At 39.9% G+C, this 12567-nt stretch overlaps 1 non-coding gene across 1 annotated transcript; it reads left to right on the forward strand.

Annotated features, from left to right (window-relative positions):
* The first annotated feature begins 829 nt into the window (after positions 1–829).
* Positions 830–936, forward strand: LOC122686408. The gene has a single exon (XR_006338768.1). It is a non-coding gene; the product is annotated as a U6 spliceosomal RNA (small nuclear RNA).
* Positions 937–12567: the final 11631 nt, after the last annotated feature.

Consider the following 12567-nt stretch of genomic DNA (forward strand, 5'->3'; position numbering starts at 1 on the left):
CGCCGGTTGTCGCAGAGGCTTGGGTAGGACCTGAGGAAGACGGGTGGCGCGGACCGGAGAAGGGTGGGGGGAGATGTTCCCGACCCTTCGGGGCTATAGCCACGCCTGTGAAGTCCCTGCGGGACCCCTCTTCCCTCTTTCTTTGTCTGGGCGTCATATTCCGGGGTAAATAGGGACGCCGGTAGGCGGTGTCTTCCCGGCCCCGCCCCTGCATCCGGGCCTAGTTCCCGGGCCACGAACCCGGGGCTAGGTCTACACCTCACATCCATCCTTCGCCCATCATCCCTCACCGGATCGCTCCGCCGAGGGTTCTAAGCCCTGCGACCCCGTCCTTTAAGGCCCGCCCGCTGTCACCGCGATGGTCCCTGTCCGGTCCCTGCAATAAGGTCGTTTTTAAAACCTTCCTGTCGAAGATCGCGTGAACGCTCTGCACCCCCCACCGCATTTAAGCGTGCCCTGTCGTTTCAAGGGTTCTCCAAGCCCAAGTTACGAACCTTCGTTTTAGTTTCTGGGGCGAGCGCATCCAAGCGACCTTAACTTACTGCTTCCAGTTGTTACCAGTCGCCCTTCCAGGGGTAGGAGGACGTTGACTGACATCTTAAGCTTTTTCTGTTTCGTATTTAGCTTGGAGGGTTATTTTTCCTGTTGGCGCATATGTTACAGTGACAGTTGGTTTCAACAGATTTTAAATATTCTGTTTTTTCTCAGTAAGTTCGCTGGCATTTGTTAGACTGCGTGCTCCTATTTGGTTTATATACAGTTATCCTACTCGGTTGAACCTCAGTTCCAGCAGCTATCGATCTAGATTTATTAATAAAAACTAGGTTTTGTGCTCGCTTCGGCAGCACATATACTGAGGTTGGAACGATACAGAGAAGATTAGCATGGCCCCTGCGCAAGGATGACACGCAAATTCGTGAAGCGTTCCATATTTTAAAAGAAAAAAAACAAAAAAAAAGGAGAAAAAAAAAAAACTAGGTTTTTGAAAATGGAAATGATGTTAGTTGCACAATGTTATTCGTGTACTTAGTATCACTGAGTTTAAAAATAAATTTGAAAACTAAGGTATTAGTGATCTTTTTGTTGCTATTTGAATAATGTATGATTTTTTTAATTTGGATTTTTGTGTGTTTTTATAGCACAGTTGTAACTGATCTTATTTGACAATAGGGTCATTGCAAACGTAATTAGTTACGATGAGGTCATACTGGAACTGGGTGGACCCTTAATCTGACTAGTATCCTTGTAAGAAGAAAGGTTAAGTCTGGCCATAGAGTCAGGCATGGAGGTAAGATGATGTGAAAAGGCAGGGAGAGGATGGACATCTACAAGCTAAGGAAGAGGGTCTGGAATAGATCTTTCCCTTACAACCATCAGAAGGAGCCAACCCTGCTGACACCAATTTCTATTCTTTATTCCTCACAGCAAAAAACAGGAAAACATTTCTATATTTAGTCTACTTTTATGCTCCATGTAAGTCTTCACTCTGCTGTACTTCCTGATCTAAAAGTAACATTGAGATGCACAATGAAGTCAAATGAAATAAGGTTTAAGTGAGATCTAGACTGTGGTTGGTTATAGAACAGTTTGTTTTTTTTTTTTAATAGAAACTATGTAGAGGATCTGGTATGGACAGAGGACCCTGGCAGGCCACAGTGCATAGAGTCACAAAGAGCCGGATCCGACTAAGCAACTGAGCAAGTGCGTCAGATGATGAGTTGGATCACACACAAAAAAATCTTAATCCCAAATGTTGTTCAGAAAGAATGGATTAAATATACAAAAGGCCAGTTCACTATTATGAATTACTTAGTATATTCATACTATTGTGACTTTATCAGAAAGCTGAAATTTCCTATGAAGAGATAGTACTAAAGATGTTTCTCGTTTTGCTTCTAATCCTGCAATGGTTCTAAATGGGAAAGTAGAATTGTATGTCTAAAGAAAAGGTGGTCAACTTTAAAGCCATTTCTTTTCAGAAAAATCAATTTTGTATATTCCAAAATTAATTTTCCAGATTTATTTTTTTTAGAATACTGGCATCTTTCTAAAAGATGATAAAGAGGAAAGTGTTTATGTTTTTTATTTTTTAAAATGTATAAATTACAGTCCAACAAGGGCTGTGATTTTTGAATGGTACATTTACATTTAACATTTCTAGACACTTAGTTGACAGTAAAGTGACATTTGGGGGACAACCTCTATAATTCTGTGCGTATGTGATCATGCTATGTTAAGTCGCTTCAGTTGTGTCCTACTCTTTGTGATGCTATTGACAGTAGCCAGGCTTTTCTGTCCATGGGATTTTCCAAGCAAGAATACTGGAGTGAGTTGTCATTTCCTTCGTGTGTGTGTGTGTGTGTTGTTTAGTCACTAAGTTGTGTCCACCTCTTTTAAGACCCCATGGAATGTAGCCCGCCAGGCTCTTCTATCCTTCGGATTTCCCAGGCAAGAATACTGGAGTGGGTTGCCACTTCCTTCTCCAATGTGATCATAATATGAGGAATATTTTAATATTAACAATTTTTAGGTGCTTGAGAGATTATAATTAATATTAAAAGATAAATAACTTGGTTCCAGCAAATCCTTTGGTTATAAGTACCAGTAACTGTGAGCCCAGTTACTTCAGAACAGTATTTGATGAAGTAAGAATTTTACAGCTACTCAAATGTACTAAAATATATAGAACAAACTTTGGATTATACAGTACTGTTCAGTCATCTTAGTCTTCTGGTAAAATGATCTTACCAAGGTTTTTTCCATTAGATGATACCAGTATATCACTTTATTTGCCAAACTTTGCCTGAATTCAGCATCTCACAAACTGTAAACAGTGAAAATATTTAGCAGTAAATTAATTATGAGCTAAGATTAAAGCTGTTTCCAAAGTCTGTCCCCTATCCTATAAGTATAAGTAGCTGTTCTATAGATAAACTGGAATTTATCTATAGCAATGTCACCCTGGCAGGATTGTGTAGAAATGTTCTGGGTTGTATTACCTTTTGAAATTCATGTCATTTACTGAGTCAATTATCCTAAAAATTTGTACTTTTCATAATCTAATCATCAAATCAGACTGGAAAACCTTGAGGGAAGAAAAATATATACATTTTTTTGTATCTCCCCCTCACACACAAAAAGCAGTGAATAATTTCTCAATAATTACTATTAATTTTATTCATTTATGAACTCATCATTACCTGATGATATACTTGCTTAGTTGTGTCTTGACTCTTTCCTGGCTTCCCAGGCTCCTCTGTCCATAGGATTTTCCCAGCAAGAATGCTGGAATGGGTTGCCATTTCCTACTCCAAGGGATCTTCCTGACCCAGGGATCAAACTCCAGTCTCCTTATTCCCCTGCAGTGCAGGTGGATTCTTTATCACTGAGCCACCAGAGAAGCCCCTCAACTCATATAGTCACAATTAAGTATACTTTCCATAAGATAAGTTGCATATAAAATAATTGTTCTCTCAAGTTGCATAGTTAATATGAAAAACAGAAAGCTATTAATTGCTCTGCAACACATAGTAGTTTCTGAAAGATGAATCTTAAATTGGAGTTAACTCTTATGTTGGAGTTTAATATTTTCAAGTTGTTTCAAAGGCGGTAAGAGAAGGATAAGCATACTGAAGTGTTATCACATGGGTACATCCACTTGTGAGTAGACCACTAGTTCTGAGGCTTAACTGTTCAGAGAGTCAACAGAGTGATGTCACTCAACAGTAAATTTTTGAAGAAATGAAAATGCAGGTTAAGAAAAAACAAAAACCTCTTCTGCTGCTAGCATTTTCAATGACAAGTGATAAGAAAACGAAGTTATTTATTTAAAAAAAAAAAAAAACACTATTACTTTTGTGAATTAGTGTAAACTAAATGTCCACCAAAAGAGCAGAAATGAATCTTTGATAGTCTTTCAAGGATAAGGAGACAGAGACCACTAGGACCTCAAGCCCATGTGACAATATTCAAGGATTAGGAGTGAGGCAGATGTGAGCTGCGTCTTACTAAGACTTTACAACACAGCCTGGATACATATGACTCAGTCCCTCATTGGATTGAGATACTTAGCCTCTTATCCTTCTACCTATTAGAGAGGTTGGTTCTGTCTCATAGAATAAAGGTCAAATCTCTGCTAGTAGAGGAGGGTATCTGGAGCAAATCATAATAAAAATGTAAAAGCAAAAGACAGATAACATGTTAGGAACCAGAGGGAAAAGACAGTAAATTTTAAAAAGCAACAGTAAGTCTGAATCCTGACTCTTCAACAGAACCATGAAATCCAGAAGATCATAGGATGACATCTTTAAGTTACTAAAGGAAAAAAAAAAAGCTAACCAAGTTCTATATGTAGAGAAAAAGCTTTCAAGAATCAAGCTGAAATAAGATGTTTTCAGACAAAAAAAACCCCTGATGATTTGCTTCCTGCCATCCTGCTTAAGGAAAATGATCCCAAATCCTCAGGAGGAGAAAAAAATTACAGGCAAGGATAATTATGTAAATTTTAAGAGAATTATTTGTTTAATACAGAATAATAATGTCCTGTGGGTTTTTATCCTGGACTAGAAAAGGTCAGTTTTCATTCCAATCCCAAAGAAAGGTAATGCCAAAGAATGCTCAAACTACCGCACAATTGCACTCATCTCACATGCCAGCAAAGCAATGCTCAAAATTCTCCAAGCCAGGGTTCAACAGTATGTGAACTGTGAACTTCCAGATGTTCAAGCTGGATTTTGAAAAGTCAGAGGAACCAGAGATCAAATTGCCAGCATCCGCTGGATCACTGAAAAAGCAAGAGAGTTCCAGAAAAACATTTATCTCTGCTTTACTGACCATGCCCAAGCTTTTGACTGTGTGGATCACAACAAACTGGAAAATTCTTAAAAAGATGGGAATACCAGATCACCTGACCTGCTTCCTGAAAACTCTGTATGCAGGTCAGGAAGCAACAGTCAGAACTGGACATGGAACAACAGACTGGTTCCATATTGGGAAAGGAGTACATCAAGGCTGTATATTGTCACCCTGCTTATTTAACTTACATGCAGAGTACATCATGAGAAATGCCAGGCTGGATGAAGCATAAGCTAGAATCAAGATTGCTGGGAGAGATATCAATAACCTCAGATATGCAGATGACACCACCCTTATGGCAAAAAGTGAAGAAGAACTAAAGAGCCTCTTGATGAAAGTGAAAGAAGAGAGTGAAAAAGTTGGCTTGAAACTCCACATTCAGAAATCTAAGATCATGGCATCCGGTCCCATTGCTTCATAGCAAATAGATGGGGAAACAGCGACAGACTTTATTCTCTTGGGCTCCAAAATCACTGCAGATGGTGACTGCAGCCATGAAATTAAAAGACACTTGCTCCTTGGAAGATAAGTTATGACCAACCTAGACAGCATATTAAAAAGCAGAGACATTACTTTGCCAACAAAGGTCTGTCTAGTCAAAGCTATGATTTTTCCAGTAGTCATGTATGGATGTGAGAGTTGAAGCGCCAAAGAATTGATGCTTTTGAACTGTGGTGTTGGAGAAGACTCTTGAGAGTCCCTTGGACTGCAAGGAGATCCAACCAGTCCATCCTAAAGGATATCAGTCCTAAATATTCATTGGAAGGCCTGATGGTGAAACTGAAACTCCAATACTTTGGCCACCTGATGTGAAGAACTGACTCATTTGAAAAGACCCTGATGCTGGGAAAGATTGAAGGTGAGAGGAGAAGGGGACGGACGACAGAGGATGAGATGGTTGGATGACATCACCAACGCAATGGACATGAGTTTGAGTAGGCTCTGGAAGTTGGTGATGGACAGGGAGGACTGGCGTGCTGCAGTCCATGGGGTCGCAAAGAAGCGGACACTACTGAGTGACTGAACTGAACTGTGGGTTTTTATAGCATGTAGAAGGAGACTCTGGGCTTCCCTGGTGGCTCAGTCGGTAAAGAATCCTCCTGTGATACAGGAGACCTGGGTTTGATCCCTGGATTGAGAACATCCCCTGGAGGAGGGCATGGCAACCCACTCCAGTATTCTTGCCCAGAGAATCCCCATGGACCGAGGATCCTGGCGGACTGCCATCCATGGGGTCTCAAAGAGTCGGACATGACTGAGTGAATAAGCACAGCACAGTACAGAAGTAGACTATAAAAAGAGATAGGACAAATAAATGGAGTTAAATAGTAAGGATCTTCTGTGTGTTGTATCAGAAAATGATAAAAGTAATCATTTGTATTAAGCTGTAATACGCCTAGCATGCTTTGATTGGGGTCCTAGTTACAAAGATATTTCTCATGCTCGGTTAGTTGTGTCTGATTCTTTGCGGCCCTGCAGACTGTAGCCAGCCAGGCTCCACTGTCCATGGAATTTTTCAGGCAAGAATATGGCAGTGGGTTGCTATTTCTTCCTCTAGGACATCTTCCTGACCCAGGGATCAAACCCGAGTCTCCTATATTGGCAGGTGGATTCCTTACCAGTGAACCACATAGGGATATATATGTGTATATATATATATATACACACACATATACATATATAGGGATATATGTATATATATTTACATAGGTACATATATAGATATGTACATGTGCAAAAAATCATCCTCCTGTACGTAGGATACCAGGTCTTGAATAAGTCTGTGCTAAAAAGCCAATGACTAATGGCTACTAAGCATATGAAAATATGTTTTACTTTATTAATCATCAGGAAAATGCAAATTAAACCTACAGTAAAATATTACCTCACACCTACTGGGGTGCCTATAATCGAAAAGGCAGGAAATAGCAAGTGTGGGTGAAGATATGGAAAAATTGGAACACTCACGCATCAATGTACTGATGGATACAGTCACTGTGGAAAACCATTAAGCAGTTTCTCAAGATTTGAATATATATTTACCTGGCAATTCTATTTCTAGGATCTACCCAAGAGGAAAGAAAACCTATATCCGCAGAAATAACGTGTATATGAGTGTTTATAACAGCTTTTCTTATAATAGCCAAAAAGTAGAAACAATCCCAATGTCCACAAACTGATGAACGAATAAACAAAAATGTGGTATATCTATATACTGGAATTCTTCATCAATAAAAAGGAATCAAGGGGAAAACGGACAAACACTAATTTAAGCTATAACATGGATGAACCCTTAAAAACTTTATACTAAGGCAAGCCAGACAAAAGACAACATATTGTATGATTCTGTCTATGTGAAATTTCTAGAAAAGGCGCAGAAAGCAGAAGAGTGGTTGCCCTAAGGCTGAACGTAGAAACCAGTTTGACAGTACAGAGGCACAAAGCTTTTTTCAGAAGATGGAAATGTTCTGAAACTGAATTATGGTGATAGTTTCACAACTGTATAAATTAACTAAAAATCTTTGAAGTGTACATGTGAGTGGGTAAATTTGTGATATGTAAAATATGCCTCAGTAAAGCTTTTTTTCCTCAAAGACCAATGATTTATTTTTCCACTTGCAGAGTACTGAATCCAGAATAGTCAAGAGCAATTTAACATTTAACAATGAGAACTGCAAAATACAGTATGAAAACAGAGGGATCATTTGAGAGGAAATGACTACTATTCTATTTTATAAGAGTAGTGAAGAGAGTCAGCAGTTATTGAATTGGGTAATAGCATTGTTCATTTGGCTCATATTTAACCGAATATATATTGCTTTCATACAGTAGGAAAAGAACTCTTGTAACTGAAAAAAAAATTTTTTGTCTACTTTTTTGTAGGTGTTTCCAGTGACAGTCAATTTGTGATATATTAATAGTATGCAGATCTTTTATCTAGCCAATGACAATTTAAAGTTTGGTAATGGTAAAAATTTGTAAATTCTGGTGTAAATGCTCATAGGAGTGACATACAACTTTGCCCTGTAAATAATTTACTGTGCTTAGTAATTTGATGGTATTTAAAAATATGTTTGCAAACAATATGAAATTTTTCAGATACACTTTAAAAAAATCCATCTAAATTCAAAGCCTAGAATTCTAGTTAGATTAAAAAAAATTACCCATAGTTGAAGATTGGACTAATTAATAAAGAAGAAAGAGTTATTCTTTGCCTAGTAGGACAAGCTGAAATGAAAGTTAAACTGATCTTACTTTGTGGAGAACTTTGTCATTCTAGGAATTTCTATAACCAGTTCTCTGGACAATGATCCCTCCTTTGTACAGACATAGCAGTATTTTGTCTGTTCAGTAACCCGTGTGTGGAGGGGTATCTTTTTTTTGGAGGGGGGTGGTTCGGGGAGTGGCAGGGTCAGGAGGACTGGTCTCAAGGATCTTGGGAATGGAGAAAATGTAACCTAGAACCTGAGTGTGCTCTCCCTGCTGAGTAGGAAATCAAAAGCAAGTCTATGCTCAAAAATCAAAAACAAATCAGTGGGATAATTGCATACAAATGTAAAATAATCTTAACATGGATAAGATTGAACCCAAAGAATCTGTATTTCTCAATCCTTTCTCCTGCACAAAATCCCTGTGGCATTCCCCTCTCAAGAGTCTGGATTCGTGTTAGCTTCTATGCTTGTCCGCCAGTGCCGATGCTGCTGTGCAGCCTGCATACCCCTCCCATCCCTACAACAGCTTCAGGGAAACCGTAAAGCTCCCTGCCTCTGAATGCCTGTATTATGTCTAAAGCAGGTGAGAAAAAAAACACTGAAAACATACATGCTGATTTATGATACAAGAGCAGAGGAGAAGACAAGCAGAGGTAGAGAGGTGACTGTAACAAGTAGTAAGTAATGATAAGGGCAGACCATGGGGCAGGTTGCACATAGTGACAGATGTGTGCTGGGGGATGTTAGACTTACAACATTCGTGACTAATGTCATATGTATTTAACAAGAGAATGTGATACGCGATGCCATTTTATTTAACAAACATTGTGTCTGCTTTGTGCCAGCCACTGTTCTAAGTGCTCTAAAAATACTTAATCCTAATAATGCCAATGAGATAGAAACACTTACTGTTATCTTCACTTTACAGAGGAAGTCACTGAGGTAAAGAGAGTAAGTTAGTTGCCCTAGGTCACAGTATCATTTCATATTCAGTCAGGAAAAGAAAAGCCACTTTGGACATTTCAGAAGGAATGTTATTCCCTTTGTTTTGAGGGCATCCTGACAGAAGGACTGAAGGACCAAAAGGGAGAGAGTTGCCATCCAGAGGGTGCTGCAAGAAGACCTAGCATCCCTGCCCTGGGGAAACAGAAAGCTGTGTTATCCAAAACCCACAAATGTGTGCTCCTGAGATTTTTGGAAGTGAACTGTTGGATTATTAGGATGATCTCTGCTAGTTGCTTTACAGGAAGCCAGCAGCCTTCGGGCCCCCCAGTTCGTGGAGCCAGCACAGAGGAGCACAGTGCTGCTGAGGCTACTGGAGCCCCAAGAAAGGAAGAGCGCCTTCCGCCCTCCTCCTGACTACTGAGCTTCCCTCAGCAGAACCCAACTGGCGATGTCCTGGCAAGTGAGTCTGGGGCATGTTGTTTAGGGTTCCAGAACCCTTGCAATCCAGAGGAGATGCTAGAGAAGGAATCTGAGAGACTACAGACAAATAACCTACAGTCAAACAACTGGCAAGTGGCTGAGCTTGAGTCTCAAGCAGTCTGGTTTCTGAGCCCATGCTCAATCAGCTACTGCGCTGTGCTATGGCACCGTGATACACTGTAATAAGAGTGTTTCACACATTTGAAATGAATGCCTGATCATTAATGTCTTTTGGCAGCAAAGAAATCATAGGACTTGTGTGCATTAAATATTCTGCAAATATTTAGCAAGTTCCTACTTTGTCCTAGGTTCTATTGGAAATACATTCAGAGGGAGGAGGAAAAAGAAAAGAGGGAAAAGAGCTCCCATCTCCCTATTTCAGATTGAACAAAATTCCCTGGGAAGGATTCCAGCTGGCTTGGCTTGAATCATGTGCTCACCCACTGGACCAAGTACTTTAGCTCCTGGGCGGATTTTAGGGAAATAGCCTTGTGGAAATGCCTTCTATAATCCTGAGACAAGGATTTGAGTGCAGGTAGTTTATCTGGAGGATTCAGGAAACACCAGTCAGAGGTGGGGAAGTCAGACAAAGAAGGGAAGGCAGTAAATAAAGGGTGCCTTATCAAGCCGGCTGGCTACCACTGGTACTGCCTGGAGTAATCCTATGGGAAAACTAGGAATTAGTATGAAACCCAGGCCTCAAAGTTACCCACCTGAGGGGCAGGAGAGTTAGGATATCTGTTACAACAGATCCTGTCAGTCATTAGGTGAGACCTGCTGAGAGGAGAGCCAGGCCCTTCTTCCAAAATGCCCTGACAGTGCTGTCTTCATTCTCAGAAGACAGCCCTAGGGCAAAGATGCTAATCCTGGGAGCAGGAAAGCAGCCTGAGATCACTGAAATGGGAAAGGCCAGACTATCATCAGTAGGTGTGACTTACAAACCTGATTATACATTCTTTTGTGGCCAAATTTCAAAAACTTCCTGCAAAGTTAGGGAAGTGGTCCATAGGAGACCACCCTTACTTCAGACACCAGCTTCAGAGTTCAGGGTTCCCAAGACCCCTGTTAGGGTTGATGATATATTTGAAGGATGAAGAAAACTTACTGAAAACGGTTATACTTACAGTTATGGTTTATTACAGCAAAAGGAAACAGATTAAAATCAGCCAAGAGAATTGGTGCACACACACAGGTCAGAAATCCAAATGTGCAGCTTCTAGTTGTCCTGTCCCAGTGGAGTCATGGACAGCATTACTTTCCCAGAAACAATGTACAATGACACACACAGAATACTGCCATCTAGGGGAGCTTATCTGCGTCTTGGTTTCCAGAGTTTTTACTGGGGCTCAGATATGTGGACATGGTTGATGGCCCTCATGGCTGATTTTTAGTCTCCAGCCCCTCTGGAGGTAGAAAGGATACCATGTGGCCCAGGCCCCAGGTAAACAAAGCTACTCTTCTTAGAAATTACTCCCAGGACATGAGGGCAGAGACCCAGCCAGTAAGGTTAATTCTTTACTACACATCCCCAAGATGTCAAAACACTCAATTCTCTGATTATATTCTCATAAAATGTAGACATTAATAACCTATTGTCTGGCTCCCAGCTACCTGAGTCTTATGCTTATTTCTTTGTGATTTTACTTCACAGCTATGATTGTTTTGTTAAGCTTTTCAGATTCATGTTGAAATTATAAATTTCATTTGTTTCATCTTCTGTAAGAAAATTGTGCCACTCTTACAGTTTTCTTACTGTAACTTTCAGTAACTGTTATGCATATGACTTTCAAAATCCTTATTTTTAATTTTCCTAGACTATCATCAGGAAGTAGAAAAAAGGGCCACGATAGCTCTACAGAACTAATCTCTCGTGGGCTTTCTCCTCCTTTGCTATAGCAAATGACTTCCCTAGAATATGGCAGCTTTATGAAGTTACATTTCCTCTGCCTCTCACTACCTAACCTGGCTCTGAAGAGCTTCTGCACATAGTTCTCAACTTCCTGATTTATTCACAGGCTTCAGGGACCAAGGCTTTGCTTTCCAAAATAATATTACTGCTTTTAGAAAGCTATTTCACTGATATTTCCTAAGATCTGCTATCTCTGGTTAGTTCCTTTCTGTCCTGTCTCACCCTCTTGGATGTTTGAACTCTGTTCAAGCTCAGTCCTTTCCCCAAATGCCCTCTTGAGCTCCTGCACACACGTACTCTTTCTGGTCTCAGTTGCCTGCTACAGTATTCACATGTAATTTGGAGTGTTGGGGTTTTGCTAGTCAGCTGTTTGCTGAAAATTGTTTCTGTGAATTTATTTTCATTTCAGTGTTGCTATGGATAGATTTCAGGAAATGAAAAAAAGTTTCAGAACTAAACAGACTCCATGTTCTATAATACAATGATTATATAATTTTTATATATTAATTATAAAATTAATTAATTAATTTTTCTCCCATGTTCTTAAAAGAAACAAAGAAAGTCTCTGAAAGTACTATAATTATTGGCTTTAGATAATGAACAAGAATGTTCTAGTTATCACCAGCCTAATTAGAGCCAGTTATATAGATGTTCGGGCTTCCCAGGTGACACTAGTGGTAAAAAACTGACCTGCCAATGCAGGAGACATAAGAGGTGCAGGTTCAATCCCTGTGTTGGGAAGATCCCCTCGAGGAAGGCACAGCAACCCACTCCAGTATTCTTGCCTGCAGAATCCCATGGACAGAGGAGTCTGGCAGGCTGCAGTCTGTAGGGTCACACAGAGTCGGACACAACTGAAGTGACTTAGCATGCATGCACTTATGGATGTTCACACCTACTATGACACTAAGCCTATTGTCTAGAATATAATATGACAAAGTAGTTTAATGGAAAATCATATGAGGTCTACAGTGTAGATAAAATTTTTAAGTGAAACAGCCTCAGAGAGAAACTGCATTTTATTTTGATATGCTAAAAAGAGAATTGTTTGTAAAATGTTTCTCCTGGACCCAGATGATTAGAACATAGTGCAGGAATGTTGCGAGGGTTTTACTGGATCTTATCATAACCCAGTTGGATTATGGATGAAGAGATGTCCTGAGAATT

The sequence above is a fragment of the Cervus elaphus genome, chromosome 29 (genome assembly GCF_910594005.1).
Source record: "Cervus elaphus chromosome 29, mCerEla1.1, whole genome shotgun sequence".
NCBI lineage: Eukaryota > Metazoa > Chordata > Mammalia > Artiodactyla > Cervidae > Cervus > Cervus elaphus.